We start from the raw sequence: 14,932 nt of genomic DNA, 5'->3' as shown, positions 1-14,932 counted from the left end.
ATATCAAACGGCAGTGAGTCATGGCTTTACGCCGGGGGAAATCAGATGCCTGCCTTTCAGTTTTGTGAACTTGGGTGTGCATATGTATGTGCACGAGCAATTATGAACTTCTGAAACACCTAGCCAAGACCTCTTTGTATCTGACAACAGCTCAGGGCTTGGTTAATAGCACAGAGGCAGCTTAGAGCAAATTAACCAGCAGGATGGGGGGGGGCATATATACAAAATGTGGATGTGTGTTTGGAGACTCTGAGATGTGTAAGTCTTATGAAAGTATGCTCAGTCACGCTGTGGTGTAGCGTAATGTTTGAATGCTATCATGACCTGTCCCTTCTAACGGTCCCATCGGCCCCAGCTTCATTCCCCTTCTTATTTATGGATCTCATCAGAATTCAGAGTTTACAATGCCTGGATATGTTCCCTAGAAGACACACAAGTACTTCTACCTCTGAGGTTTGCTTCATGTCAACAAAAACATTGACTTCTGCTGAGCTCCTTTGTATTTCCTTTATATTTTGTTAAAGTAAACAGTTTACTTTTGGAACTGTTGAGATCGAGCCCAATTCTCACTACCGTGAAAGGCAATTGATATGTTATTTAAATGTGCACTACTGTTCAAAAATTTGAAGCTAGAAGAACTATCCCTTTAAGCCTGCTTTGTGTTTTTCACACTGTTTCAATCCACTTTACAATAGTCAAATTTATTCTTCCTCGGAAAAGAACAGCCGTTATCGTCGTCTCGCTTACCATGTGCTTATTTCCCCACAATTCCCTTCTTTCATTCATTCACTCTTGATTTCTCTCTCCCCTGCCCTGATGCGCTGCGTTCCCCAGCTCCCCCCAGCTGCCCGTGTTTAATGGCCTTTTGTGCATCTGCCAAAAGAGTCTCTCATCCTCCAGCCACACTTAGATTAATCAATAGCACCGGCATTGCAGTACCGTTAGCATGGTAAAGGACATTAGAGGGAGAAAAAGGGGTATTCAGCTATCTTTCATGAAAGTCCCATGCTCCACCCCAAGCCAGACCCTGTCTGTTCCACACACACACACACACACACACACATCAGGCAAACATTTACACATCTCCCACATGCTGCTGCTCATTTTGTGCAAGCATTATCAGAAATAACCACTGAACATCTGACCCATAGCAACCAATTGATGAAAACATTGCCTTACCAAAGATGGGATGCATTTGCTGGTAGAAATTAAGAAACCATTTCATTTTAACCATAAGAAACCATTTAATATATCTGTTGTAATAAAAAATTATATATAATTTTTAATGAAGAATATTTTTATTTATGATGAATTGTTGCATGTATTAGTCTGTTTGCGTGTGTGTGCGTGTGTGTGTGTGTGTGTGTGTGTGTGTGTGTGTGTGTGTGATGTATATACTGTATTACTGTATACTGATTCTTTCTTTCTTTCTTGATTTATTTATTTATTTGCTGTAACATTCTGATGGACTATGCAATGGCATTTCATAACAATTTTACATTTTGGAAAAGTGGTGGCTAGTTTGTATGAATTTGTATGAGGTACTTATGCCCCCTGATGGTTAGGTTTAGGGGTGGAGATTCATGCTTACGTTTTTCTCCTCAAAAATCTTCTATTTTCATACGAATCACATCTTATGAATTTATATAAAATCACCACCTTGTAAAATACTTTTCCCATAAAATCGGATTGAACACACCGATGACTAGCAGTTTGTCTATTTTTCAAACATTTTGATCTATAATTTTGTGTAAGTGTGAAAAATTTCTCAGATCAGTGGCTTCAAACTCAAAATCTGAAAATTGGCTAATATGACCACACCTTTAAGTGTGTGCTCTCTGAAATCCAGTCCACTGTATTCACACTTGACTTTCCGTACCTCAAAACGCACCTTTACACCTTTTATCTGTCCAGTGTCTCATCAAGAGGTTTTGTTTGTTTGTTTGTTTGTTTAATGTATTTAGCGTAATTGCACTGCAGGTGTAGATGGCTTTGTTGATCCCCCCAGGTCTGGCTCAGTTGAATCGTGTCGCTCGCTCTCAGTGGAGATGGATTGTGTGTCACACAGATCCTCAAATGCATGTGGCGCTCCAGGCTCCGCTGAACAGATGCTCATCTCATTGGCTGTAATTGCCCCATTGCAGGCCTGTCATCAGAGATGCTGCACTTCTGATTATTTCGGAGACAAGTGATATTACGCATCATTATCTGTCATCAGGATGGTGATGCCACTAATGTGCAAATGGACACACACTCATGTACACACATGAGTAAGTGCTGATGGATCTGACTCTCGAGGCGTTCCTCCTCAATGCTGCATTTAATACATTTGTGCCGAAAACCATTATTCCCTCCCCACAAACATCCTCTCCTTATACCTTGCTTTTTTTCTCTTTTATTAAAGAAACCAACATGTTGATATCACCATGAAACCACTTCTTCAAAAAATTGTGAAAATATATTAATAAACACTATTTTATTATTATTATTTTTATTTATTTTTTTTAAGTACGATACAGGTAAGGGATAATGTATAGTCAGTTGGTAATTACTGCAAAAAAATTTTTTTTATATATTGTACTTACTGTAAATTAAACATTCTTTAATATAAGTATGTTAATATTCATTATACTTCTATACTTCTGTTATAGAGCATAGAAGAAAATCTGATGATTTCTACAATATTTATGTATTATTATTATTATTATTATTATTATTATTATTATTATTATTTAATTGTGTGAACAACTGTTTTGAGATTCTCTTCCAGCTCTTTCAGTGTAACACTAAAAAAAAAAAAAGAATATAGCAAACAGGTAAATATATCCTCGATTTGCTCTTCATTAATCTCCTTTCTGTCCAGGAGAAAAATTTAGATAGATTTTACTTTTGATTTTTCTTTCATATGGGATTCAGTGTAGGCCTTAGGTTAAGGAATCAATGTGATCATTAATAATAAACGAAATCCCTGAATAACTCATAACCAAGATTTTACAGTGTTACCTATATTACAGATTAATCAAATGCTTGCATGTCAACGATTCAAACATGAGCCAATGGCAGAATTATAGCTCTTCAGTCTCTCCTATTGCATTATAGTGCATGAGACATTAACATTCACCTCTGACAGCTTGAACACTATGATGAAGTAGTTTGTTCAGCTCTAAGGTTATTTTTCCTTGCGGCACTATAAGCTGTTTCTTGATGCTTGGAGCATAGAGATCTCGTTCTCTGCCGCCCATATTGATTCTGAGATCAGCAGGGGCATCCTAAAGACATCGATAGATAAAGGTTTGTGTATTCACACGCTTTATTCAGTGTCACAACCCCCTAAGGACTAGTGTCTTATGATCTGACTCTGCACAGCGAGGGGAGCATCTGTCTGCAGCACTGGATCAGTGTGTGTGGGACATAGAAAGAGACATTATTTGTTTGTCCAGATCTGTTTTATTGTGTCAATAAAATGTGTTAGACAACACACATCAAAAGGTAAAAACATCTTCAGGTGTGGAGCAAATGTGATACAAACCATTACTTTTATTATTTTATTTGTAATATAATTTATTAAAACTATGGCTCTAACTGTAATTTGGAAAAAAGTATTTAATTTATAATAGATTATTATAGATCATATCAGTAGATGCTCGTCTAATAATAATTATGTTTTCCATTTTCATTTTCATTTTATTTAAAATTCTAAGGTTAACAATAAATGTGTGTGTGTGTGTGTGTGTGTGTGTGTGTGTGTGTGTGTGTGTGTGTGTGTGTGTGTGTGTGTGTGTGTGTGTGTGTGTGTGTGTGCGTTTAGTTTTATTTCAGTACTAGTTTAGAAACTAGCTGAAATAAAGTATTGTTAAATATATTTTGTTATTAAAATAATATAATATATTTCAGTAAAAATATTTTATTTAGTATAATTGTGGATCAAACTGGATTGTTGTTGACTGCAGGGCAGTAATATTCATGTTCTGTTAAATAGACATTTATTTTCTGCAATGTTTATTCAATATTTAAGTCTGGAGTCTTCATCACAATTATTTAATGCCTTTACGTATTGTGGATTATGACAATAATGTAATGTCTTTAGTTATATGGGATTAGTTTGATTAATTAACTAGCATATTGTTAGTTAAGTTAATTAAATAAAATTGCTACCGTATTTTTAACCATTTAACGACCCTAAGTAATTTAGTCTTTAAATGCATTTTGATACATAAACAATCAGTCAATAATAAAATTAACTGACACCAACATTTACATATATATTTTTTTTTTTTTACATAACTTAAAATTCAATAAAACCATAACATGTTTAGTGCATCTTTTATTTAGAACTATCTCCTGGTCAATGACACATTCATTCATTCATCCGTTCATCCGTTCATTCATTCATTCATTCATTCATTCATTCATTCATTCATTCATTCATTTTGTTCTAATGAAAACATCCCAAACAACTGTTAATGTAATGACACAAAGACTGAAACTATTATGAAACTGTTATGTGAGCAGTAGTTCAAATCCAGCTCTCTGGTGAGCTTTTGGGTTATTATTACTTCTGACCAAATGTTCTGACCAAAACTGTTCATTTCATATCTAATCAGACAGATTCTGAATACACTGAGTTACAGTCACATATCTCATGAGTCTGCCTTGTCTATTTCACATTCACACCATGTCACCTCGATGAAAATCCAGTCAGGTCAGTGTTTGACAGTGTTACATATGAAAATTAAGTGATGTACTCACTACTTCAGTGTGTATTTTATAACATTTGCTCTTTTTTTTTTTTTTTTTTGACATTGCTCTGCTTCCAGTGGTGTGTTTACAAACATGTATTTTTTCTAATGCGGCCTTCTTTGTTGATATTCAACCCATTTGTGAGACACATCTCATTAGTGCCAGCTTGCATGGGTTCCTCTTAAATAGCATAAAGCGGTTTGCGCACTCAACACAGGAGCGTGGAAGGAATTCCTGTAGCTTCACACAGTCAGTTCTCTGTGATAAGCGCTAAGGTTTTTCCACTAACTTTTATATTAATTGCACTGATGTTGGCTGGGCATCAAAGGGGGTCAGGAACCACAAACAATTATCTATTAAACCTGTTGGTCAGCAGTAGCGATCTCACAGAAGGGGGAATCTCACAGAAGCTCTCATTAGCTTGAGTGACAGACCCTGCTTATTTTATCCCATCAGTAGAAAGTCAAAAGTGAATTTTGGAAGTGGCACTTAATTGCTTTTTCTTTCCACAACAGTAGACATGCTCTCCAACTGGGCATATTTATATTCCCTGACTGGAGGGCGAGGAGGAGTATACGGCAATATATACTCAAATGAGAGTTTTCTTATCTACTGTAGCCTTAAGTATGCTAATGGTCCTGTGCTTGGGGATGGGACTAGTGTTTGTCTAAATAAATGCTTCTCAAGTGGTTTTGCTTCAGGACCTGGTTTCTTTATTGGAAATCAAGTGGCAACTCATAATTATGTAAAATTGTTAACATGACATGCACTGCATAGGGAAGTTGTCAAATTTGGTTTCTAACAACAACGGAAGACATGGGAAGTATTTTCCATGCAAGTCCATTTCATGCAATTGCAACTTTATTACTTATTTTCTCACAATGTGATTTCATGTGTTGCACTGTGACTTCATATCTGCCAGTTATCTCACAATGTGATGTCTCATTGTGCGACTTCATATCTCTTAATATGATTTTATATCTCACAATGTGATTTCTTGCCACGTGACTTTATATCTTATAACTGCGACTTTATATCCTGTAATATGACTTTATATATCTTAATACATCTTAAAAAGTTAATCTAGTGTGTCTTTATATTTCATAATTTATTTATTTATTTATTGAATATATATCATAAATTCACACAACAAAAAATCACACAATGTGGTATAAAGTCACATTAAAGGATATAAAGTCACAGTTGTTACCTACAATGTTACTTAATATTTCATAACTGCAACTTTGTATCATACAATGTGATTTATATCTCACAACTGTGACTTTATATTCTACAATATGACTGTATACATCATAAGACACTACAAGAAATCACATTATATCTCATAACTGTGACTTTATATGCTACAATGTCTTATAATTCTGGCTTTATGTCCTACAGTGTGACTTGATTATCTTGTAATTGTGACTTTATATCTCATAATGTGGGGCCAGATGCATAAACTTAGCCTCTTTGTTAAGACTGTGTCTTAAGATCGACCAACTAGCAGTTAGCAAAGGGGTAATAAGTCTTATTTTTGGATTCAACTTAGACTAATCTATGATTTAATGTAACTGAAGTAAGAAAGAAAGAAAGAAAGAAAGAAAGAAAGAAAGAAAGAAAGAAAGAAAGAAAGAAAGAAAGAAAGAAAGAAAGAAAAATGGCCTGTCTTAAAGAAAAAAATAAAAATAAATAATGACTAACTTGTAAAATTAGTCTATACCTTTTATGCAACCAGCCTGTGATTTATTGTAGTGTGACTTTAAATCTGATAAATACAACTTTATATCCTAAAATGTGATTTTATATCTTACAATGTGACTTTGTCATAACTTTGAATTTAAATCCTACAATGTGACATTATTTCTCATAATGTGGTTTTACATCTCAAAATATGACTATTTTTCACAATTGTGACATTATCTCACAGTATGATTATTTATTTATTTATTTATTTATTTATTTATTTGTTTGTTTGTTTGTTTGTTTGTTTATTTGTTTGTTTTTGCAGTCTAACTTTATATCACACAGTTGTGACTTTATATCTCACCTTTGGATTTCATGATGTGACTGAATTATGCAATGTGATTTTTATATCTCAAAGAATGTTTTTTTTTTGTTTGTTGGTTTTTTGTTTGTTTGTTTGTTTGTTTGTTTGTTTTTTAATTGCACCTTTATTTAACAATATTTGTCCATATGACTTTATACCTGGCATACAGTATATGATTTTATATCTCATTTGATTGGATTATTTTCGCCTTTCTTTTTTAAAAGTTGATAAATATATGCATTGTGCAATCCTATATATGCACAATTTTATTATTTGTCAATAGTTGCCTTTCATTATTTAGTTTTAGCTTTATTTTTTTTTATTTTTGACCCTATCAGACAGCCTTGTGACTCACTTTGTAGTTGTGACCCGTCATTTGAGAACCACTGATCCTAAATATGAAAAAGTTAAATAAAAGTTGCCTTCCTTCTTGCTAGGACACTTATATGGAATTGTCCTTGGATACACAACGGCAAGTAAAAAGCCCAAGAATTTAAGGCCCCGATAAAAGAATCCACATCCCTTAAAGCCATGATTTCCATACCAAAAGCCTTAAGTCAAGACAGGGTGCCATAGTTAAATGGGACAGGATACCGAGGGGAGAAAGGGGTCACCATGCCTTCCCTTATGTAATCTCTCAAGAATGTAGAAATCTCCCATTCCTTCCTCATGGTGTATGTAAAGCGGTTTTCAACAGTCTTCTCTGATGCTAAGAAGAACATACAGACTGTAGATATAATACACAATGAGCGGCAGATCTGAGCACTGTTGCTTTGAGCACCTTTTTGCACCTTTTAGAAATGGGATGAATTTATAATGTCCCCACTGATATAGCTCAACAGATGAGGAAGGTGCTATTGTGTAGCTTTCAATGCCGAGGGGAACTTGAAAGCTGGAGCTATCACATGCAATTAATAGATCAAGAGATTATGTTATACTCTGTGAATTATCAAGAGCAAGCTTTATCCAGGCTTGAGGAGAAACCGAATACCTGTAACTGCAACAAGGCTGTCAATTTAAAGGGACGGGTCCCAAATTCAGTTTTTTTTTCTTTTCTTTTTTTCTCTCAATTTGTTATGCTGTCTTTCAATTGTATTAATTTATATATAGAAAAAAAATATTTTAATTAAGCTTATAGTGAAAAATCATTAAGAGAGAAAATACATGAAACCTTGCTCACCAGTGGATGCTCTGCAGTGAATGGGTGCCGTCAGAATGAGAGTCCAAACAGCTGATAAAAACATCACAATAATCCACAAGTAATCCACACCACTCCAGTCCATCAGTTAACATCTTGTGAAGAGAAATTTAGCTTGTTTGTAAGAAACAAATTCATCATTAAGATGATTTTATTATGGATTATGGGCTCAAATTGTAGAACGAAGTGACGGTTTAACTACAATTTGAGCCCATAATCCAAAATAACACTTCCTCCAGTGAAAACGTCCATCTCCTGTTTTCCTCTGACATCCAAATCCACATTTGTTTTAAACTGTTTTGGACTTGTAAACAGTTCTTGATCTAGGCAGATTTATCACCTGATTCAGACAAAACAGCTTTTCATTGAAAAAAGGCATATTATATGGATAGAGGACTCATATTTTAGTTGGAAGGGACAATTTTAAAGTAAAAAAAAAAAAAACTCTTAACTGAAGGATCGAAATGGTTTTGGATTATTGTGATGTTTTTATAAACTGTTTTGACTCTCATTCTGACGGCACCCATTCACTGCAGAGGATCCACTGGTGAACAAGTGATGCAATGCTATCAAAATCTGATGAAGAAACAAAATCATCTACATCTTGGATGACCTGAGGGTGAGCACATGTTCAGAAATTTTTAATTTTGGGGTGAGCTATTCCTTTAATTTAGTACAATTTCTAAGCAATTAATTATTTATACTGGAATACAAATTTAAAATAACCTTCCCATTTGCTTGTAGCTATTTACAGATATGAGAACAGATTACAAAATGTATCAAGTGGTCTTTCAAGTGCATTCACTTATATTTAGATATAATGACTTTAATTGAGTTAAAATGTAAAACAAAACAAAACTAGACACAGAGTAAACAGACATTAGAATCTATTAAACAAAGTCATTATTTTTTGTCTGTCTTCTTCTGCCCATTCAGGGGAGAATATCAATTATTTATTTATTGAGATGCATTTCAGATCTCGTGCATATTTCATAAGTGCTCGCGTTGCATGAATAGCAGAGACAAATGAGACTCTGCGTTGGTATTTTGCCTGAATTTTGCAACTTGGAACTGTGGATTTAAACCTCTGAGAGAAGCTTGTGTTTACTCAGGGATTAAACTGCATTGGACCACATTAGCACTTCTTTTATTGAGCTAGTCTTAACTTTATTTTTTTAGCTTTCGCTTGCCATCCTCTAATTCTTTGCTAATTCTTTCTTAAATCCTATAGAAAAATGCATAGTCTTTGTGTTCAGACCCAGTAGAAAAAAACATTTATGGAATGACTTTAATCAGTTGGTTAGTTTATTCCCATTTGTTCCCCGAAAATGCAGTCCGCATCTGTGTGTATTTATTCTTGGAACAATGCAAACACTTCCCTCTGTGTGTATTTCAAACCATCATTCCAAGCAATTCAGGTTAATGTGCATACTTGGCGAACCACAAGTTCTAAATCAGTTACTTTGGGAATTAACTCTGTTTGTTTGCACTCTCAGTGATATGAGCCGTCGTTTGCTGAAGATGGGCATTGGAGCTGTAAGCCATCAGCTGGAATTAGTTGTCAATGATCTGTGATGCTAACATTTCCTGTTCTGCTAGACTTCCTGTAGTGATAGGAACGGACACATCGAGAAAAAAGGAATGCGAGCTGACAAAATGAGGGAAGTCATTAGTGCTAAGTGCTAATGAAATTAGTCCTGCAAATGTATAGCTCAAGTGTCCAGATACAGCCACACATTTCCTTTTCAAGAGTGCAGCCTTTGAAGGTAAAAAGCAGAATTCTGGTGCTATGGAGTTGATAGCATGTTTAAAAGCTAGAGAACCCTTGAATCACATCATAAAGGCCACTTATATAAACTTTAAAGACTTGAATCTGGTGCTACATGAATATTTTGGGTCACACGCATACAATATTTATTTTTAAAATTATTAGAATCATTTTACTCTGCATTATTTGAGCTTAGACCTTACAAGTCATTAAAAAGACAATCAGCTGCACTGTACTTGCAAGAACATACAAACAAATAAATAAAAAAATGTTTTTATAAACTGTATGTATTTAAATTTAATATAATTTTTCCATCTATTTAGATTACACAGGGGGGAAAAAACTGCTAATTTGTCATAAAATAAAAGAAACTTACAAAGAAACTAAGAATTGCATTTAAAAAAAGCACAGTTTATTAAATGCTTGCATCTATTTAATCATTTAAACAATCACATTTTAAAAATACATCTACTGAAATTGCTTCAAATCAGCTTAAATCTTAATTGGGATAACAATTACATTTATTCAGTATAAACAGGGTTTAAATATGTTTAATTAATTAAAATTAGTTAAAAAGAAATTGGATTTCTTAATGATATGTAAACGTTCACTGTTTATTAGTACTATTACAGAAATCTTACTTGTTTCATTTATGTATGACTAATAAATATGCATCATATGAAGTGTATTAGTCTGTTTCTGTTAATCGAGGTAGATGGAGATTTGATATGAATTTCAAATGCATCTCAAATGTAGGTTAAAATATTTTGAGTGCATACTAATGTACTAAATACTGAATGCAGCTTCCAGTTCCAAATATCAAAGAATCTGCAACATCAGGGTTTCAAATTTAAGTAACTGAGTTAGAAACAAATATGATGAAGAAATCACAACAAACATAAGATGAATGTGAATCTATTTTCCCACTCTGACCTTCTGTATGTCCACTGTAAACTCCCTTCCGCAGCTGTTTCCATTCAGTCAAAGTGTCTGCAATGTACTGAAAGTCACTTTGAAAGAAAACTGTGCAAATCCTGCTTACATCTGTTTGGCCTAGTCCGCTTTCACTGCTACATTATTAACAGAAGCTGTTTACACCCTTTCATGTTTGGTCAAGCAGACATCAGGTGGGGTGAGCCGCACTCCACTGCCGTCAGCTTTAAGCACAGCTGGGCTGGAGGCATGAATGTGAAAATATCACAGCGTGGCGACAGTAATCAGCCAACAGTGACTGCTGGGAGTCTGGCAGCTCCTTTTGCTGCTCAGTTGCCTACATGCAAGTCAGAAATCTTGAGTTATTTTCTGTATCTTTGTCAGAATTGCTTATGAAAGCTTTATATCAACATATGCCAGAATAGGTATAGTGACTTAGCAGACAGAAGGTCTAAAATATGCTGAAAAGCAATCAATCAGGGATTTTTATTTATTTATTTATTTATTTATTTATTTATTTATTTATTTATTTATTTATTTATTTATTTATTTATTTATTTTTATTTTCATGTTTACTATGGCTCATAATAATATCTTAAGTATCTAATATTTCTATACTAAGCATCTTTACTATCCAAAATATATAAGTAATAATGATTATTCTAAATTGTAATTTTTTTTAATGTGGTCTTTATATATTATGTATTGTAAATGTGTAATTAATGCATTATAAAGAATTTATGAAGCATTATAATCAGTTCTATGTTCTAATAAATAATTACAACCACATTTCTAATACATTATATTAATTACCTAATAGTGCAGTGTCATTATATTATTGTTTTTATTATAGTGTAGTATTTATTAATATTTTTGAATTAGGATTTCATTTGAATTTTGGTTTTAGAAATAAATACGTTTTTAGTAATTTCCAATTTTTTTAAATAATTCAATACATTTCTTAATTTTAATATGTATTTTTAGTATTTTAGTATTTATTTCAATTAGTTGCCAAAGCTACATTATATATATATATATATATATATATATATATATATATATATATATATATATATATTATATATATATTATTAGTTTTTTGTTTTTTTTTTAGTTTACCATCTAATACTTATATTTAATGTTATTACAATTGACCAAAATATATTTTTTTTATGGTTTTAGTTAGAAAAAGTCTACAAATAAATCACACCAAATCAAAACATATTTGAAGCCAACATGAAATGCAGTCCATAAATGGTTTGCAATAAGACAAGAAACGTGTATTATGAAAGTAAATATGGTCATTTTGACCTTACTGTTTAATATACAGTTATATGTAGCTGGGTTTTGGACCAGTGAAATTTCATCGTGGGTGGGGCTACCCAGCGTAACACTACAGAAATAGAAACCATAGTTGGGACAAATGCTCAGATTTACACGGGAAGACAGCTTTTATCTTGTCTCATGAGGACCCAGTGATATCGTGTGCAGCTGTTTCATTGTTTCACTCACTGCAATATGCGATGTAGGACAGAAATCCTCTCCTTGCTATTCCAATGACACGACTTATGCCTAATCTTATTTATGGGCTTTGGCCATAGTGAGCGAAGCCCAGAATGCAGCGAGGCGCCTGGGATTGTCGAGACATAGCCATGTGTGAGGGTCAGAGCGTGTTTGGTACATAATGATACGGCTGTATAAATAGCTCTCTCTAATAATATGTCTCAGACATCAGATGCATACTGTCTTGTCTGTCTCGATTCTTTTTTATCTGTCATCCTCTCTGTTTCTCTCGGCACATTGCAATGCTACCTGATCCAGAAGATAAAAGGAAGCTGATGCTCAAATTTCTAGCTTTTAAAGCTCATCTTTGGCTAGGGGTTTCCACCAGCTAGTTATTTCTAACTGATGGTAGTGTTTTATTTGAGGGTTTACAGTATGCATCCTCAAATTACAGGGCTTGCGAAGGACATTTTGACTTCCACCCCCAGTTCTGGTCTTGACAGCTTTCACAAAAGTGTAGCAAATGGGAAGTGGTTTGTGGAACAGAATTGCAGGTGGATCCAAACATTAAATGTCCATTGACCTTTCTCCGAATGGCTGCAGCAAATCTGATTCGGTTCGTCCATGTCCTCATAGATTTAAACCAGCCTTGTAAATAAAATCAGCTGATGCATAACAGACCAAAAAAAACTGCAGAGATAACGACTGTTACCAGACACGTTTCCAACCCATTTTATGTACCTCACTGCACGTTTCACAGCAGTTTCAAAGTGAAATGTCCAGTGAATGGTGCTAAAATGCGTTCAATACATGACCGTGGATGTGTCACATTTGTGACACTGATGTTAAAAAGTCCAGTTTTTAGATTGCGTAGCATGTTGTCAGACTTTTACTGCGTCTAGTGTTCATTTCAACTGGAAACTGCAGTGATTTGTGTGTATAGGTGCGTTTTTGAGTTTTGCAGAGATGTAGGTAGAGGCACATATTTCCAATGATCCTGTGTTGCATGTTTCCCAAACACCCTCTGTCTGCCATTGTTCAGCCAAACAAATGCCATTGGTTACACTGATCTTTACCGATCTTTCTCCAATAATGTCCATTCAGAAGTAGTAACACCAACTGAGAAATTTGAAAATGAAAAGCACCCATTTACAATTCAAAGCATTTTATTTTATTTCAGCTCAAAATATAGTACAATAGATGGACGAAACGCTGTAATTTGATAGTAATTGAATCAAACACTTCACAGCCCAGGTGCTCAGCAGCCACTGTGGGGAAAGCGCAGAGAATGCGGTTTAATCTGAAATGAAAAGGATGCCGCTTTTGTTTTGTGGGTTTTGAGGAGCACTGGGGAAATGAGCAATGCTCTCTTTTCCAATTATGAAAGATAAAGTTCAATTAAAATGTAAATGCGGAGACTAACCACCACACATGCTGCGTTTGTCTGCGTACGCTAGATGGAAAGACTTGCAGACACTGCTAGTGGAAATTCACTAAAAAAGAAAAACAGCTCTTTGGTCTTTGTTGTGAGCAGCTCAGGTGCAGATGAGGTATTCTCTAAATCTCACAGCATACACACTCCAATTTTCCCGCTCACTCTTTCTTTGTGTTGTACAGATGCACTCGGTACTAATAATAAATTCTTCAGAAAATATGCTTTGCACTTTGTATACTGCACTAGGATCTCACTCTGTTGGAGAAGTAATTCTCCCACCTCTGTGTTTCTCTTCTACTGGGCATATGTGTGCAAGAGGTCTGTGCACTATTCAGAATTAAACTGAGAACAACTTTACATTTCAAATGAATTCCTGAATTTGAATTGATTTGAATTGAGTTAGAAAACAGTTGAAGGTGAAAAAAAAAAAAAAAGTGTTCTTATACAGTACCATGGTCCATAAAATGAAAGTTAATTATTTTACATTTGAAGAAATAATGTTTATTAATATACAGTAGTCTTCTTTTTCTTTTATATCTTATTACTTTTCCCCCCCACAATATCTGGTACCATTACATATTTCTATATAATGCCACTTTGTAATTATATTAACTTTTTTGTGTATTTTGCATTGCTCTTTGGTTAAATTAAACCTCCTTTTAATGGCAGTTTTATTTGCTTTGACATCAAATCAACTACTAAGTCTTATCCGTTGACAAAATGTACATATCAGAGAAAACATATTGGTTGAAATAATGCAAACTAGTCACATTATTTCACAAAATTTGTGTTGGATTCATGAAACGCCTTCCAGTTATGTGACTATTACATTTAAATAAAATAAAAAAATCCTCTTCCTGTCATTGCAATTCAGCATTCTGTGGGTCAAGGCCAATTAAATTCACATTCCAACTCATAAACTGAAAAAGAAAACTGAATTTTCTGCAGTCCTGCTGTGTGACAGATAAAGAGCAAGAAAAGCACAGATTGAGCAACTGCGACTGAGCGCCACACATGATCTTGAGTTCCAGACTGGAGCTTCAGCAGTTCAGGACAGGCCAGTGATGGATGTGCGGGATGAGTCATAGACACTGGGCCGTCTCTACCATCACTCATCTCCCTCCACAGGCCTCAGCTGCAGTGCATTAGTCAAATTTCCCCCTCCTCAAAGCAGCCAAGACATTCATGGGACTTCCCAGCCTCTTTTTGCCCCCTCCTCTGTTGTGGTCAAGTGACCCTCAGTACCCACAAGCACCAAAGAGTCCACAGGTGGTCCTCAGGTGTGTGGAAATCCACTGCAACCCA

At 34.5% G+C, this 14,932-nt stretch overlaps 1 protein-coding gene across 1 annotated transcript in view; it reads left to right on the top strand.

Annotated features, from left to right (window-relative positions):
- LOC109097263 (ciliary neurotrophic factor receptor subunit alpha-like) overlaps positions 1-14,932 on the top strand; it is a 152,190-nt gene that overhangs the window by 128,344 nt on the left and 8,914 nt on the right. The window lies entirely within an intron of this gene.

Source organism: Cyprinus carpio, chromosome A10 (assembly GCF_018340385.1).
Source record: "Cyprinus carpio isolate SPL01 chromosome A10, ASM1834038v1, whole genome shotgun sequence".
Taxonomy (NCBI): domain Eukaryota; kingdom Metazoa; phylum Chordata; class Actinopteri; order Cypriniformes; family Cyprinidae; genus Cyprinus; species Cyprinus carpio.
The sequence above is the reverse complement of the archived record's forward strand: the minus strand, read 5'-3'. Positions and strand labels throughout refer to the sequence as shown.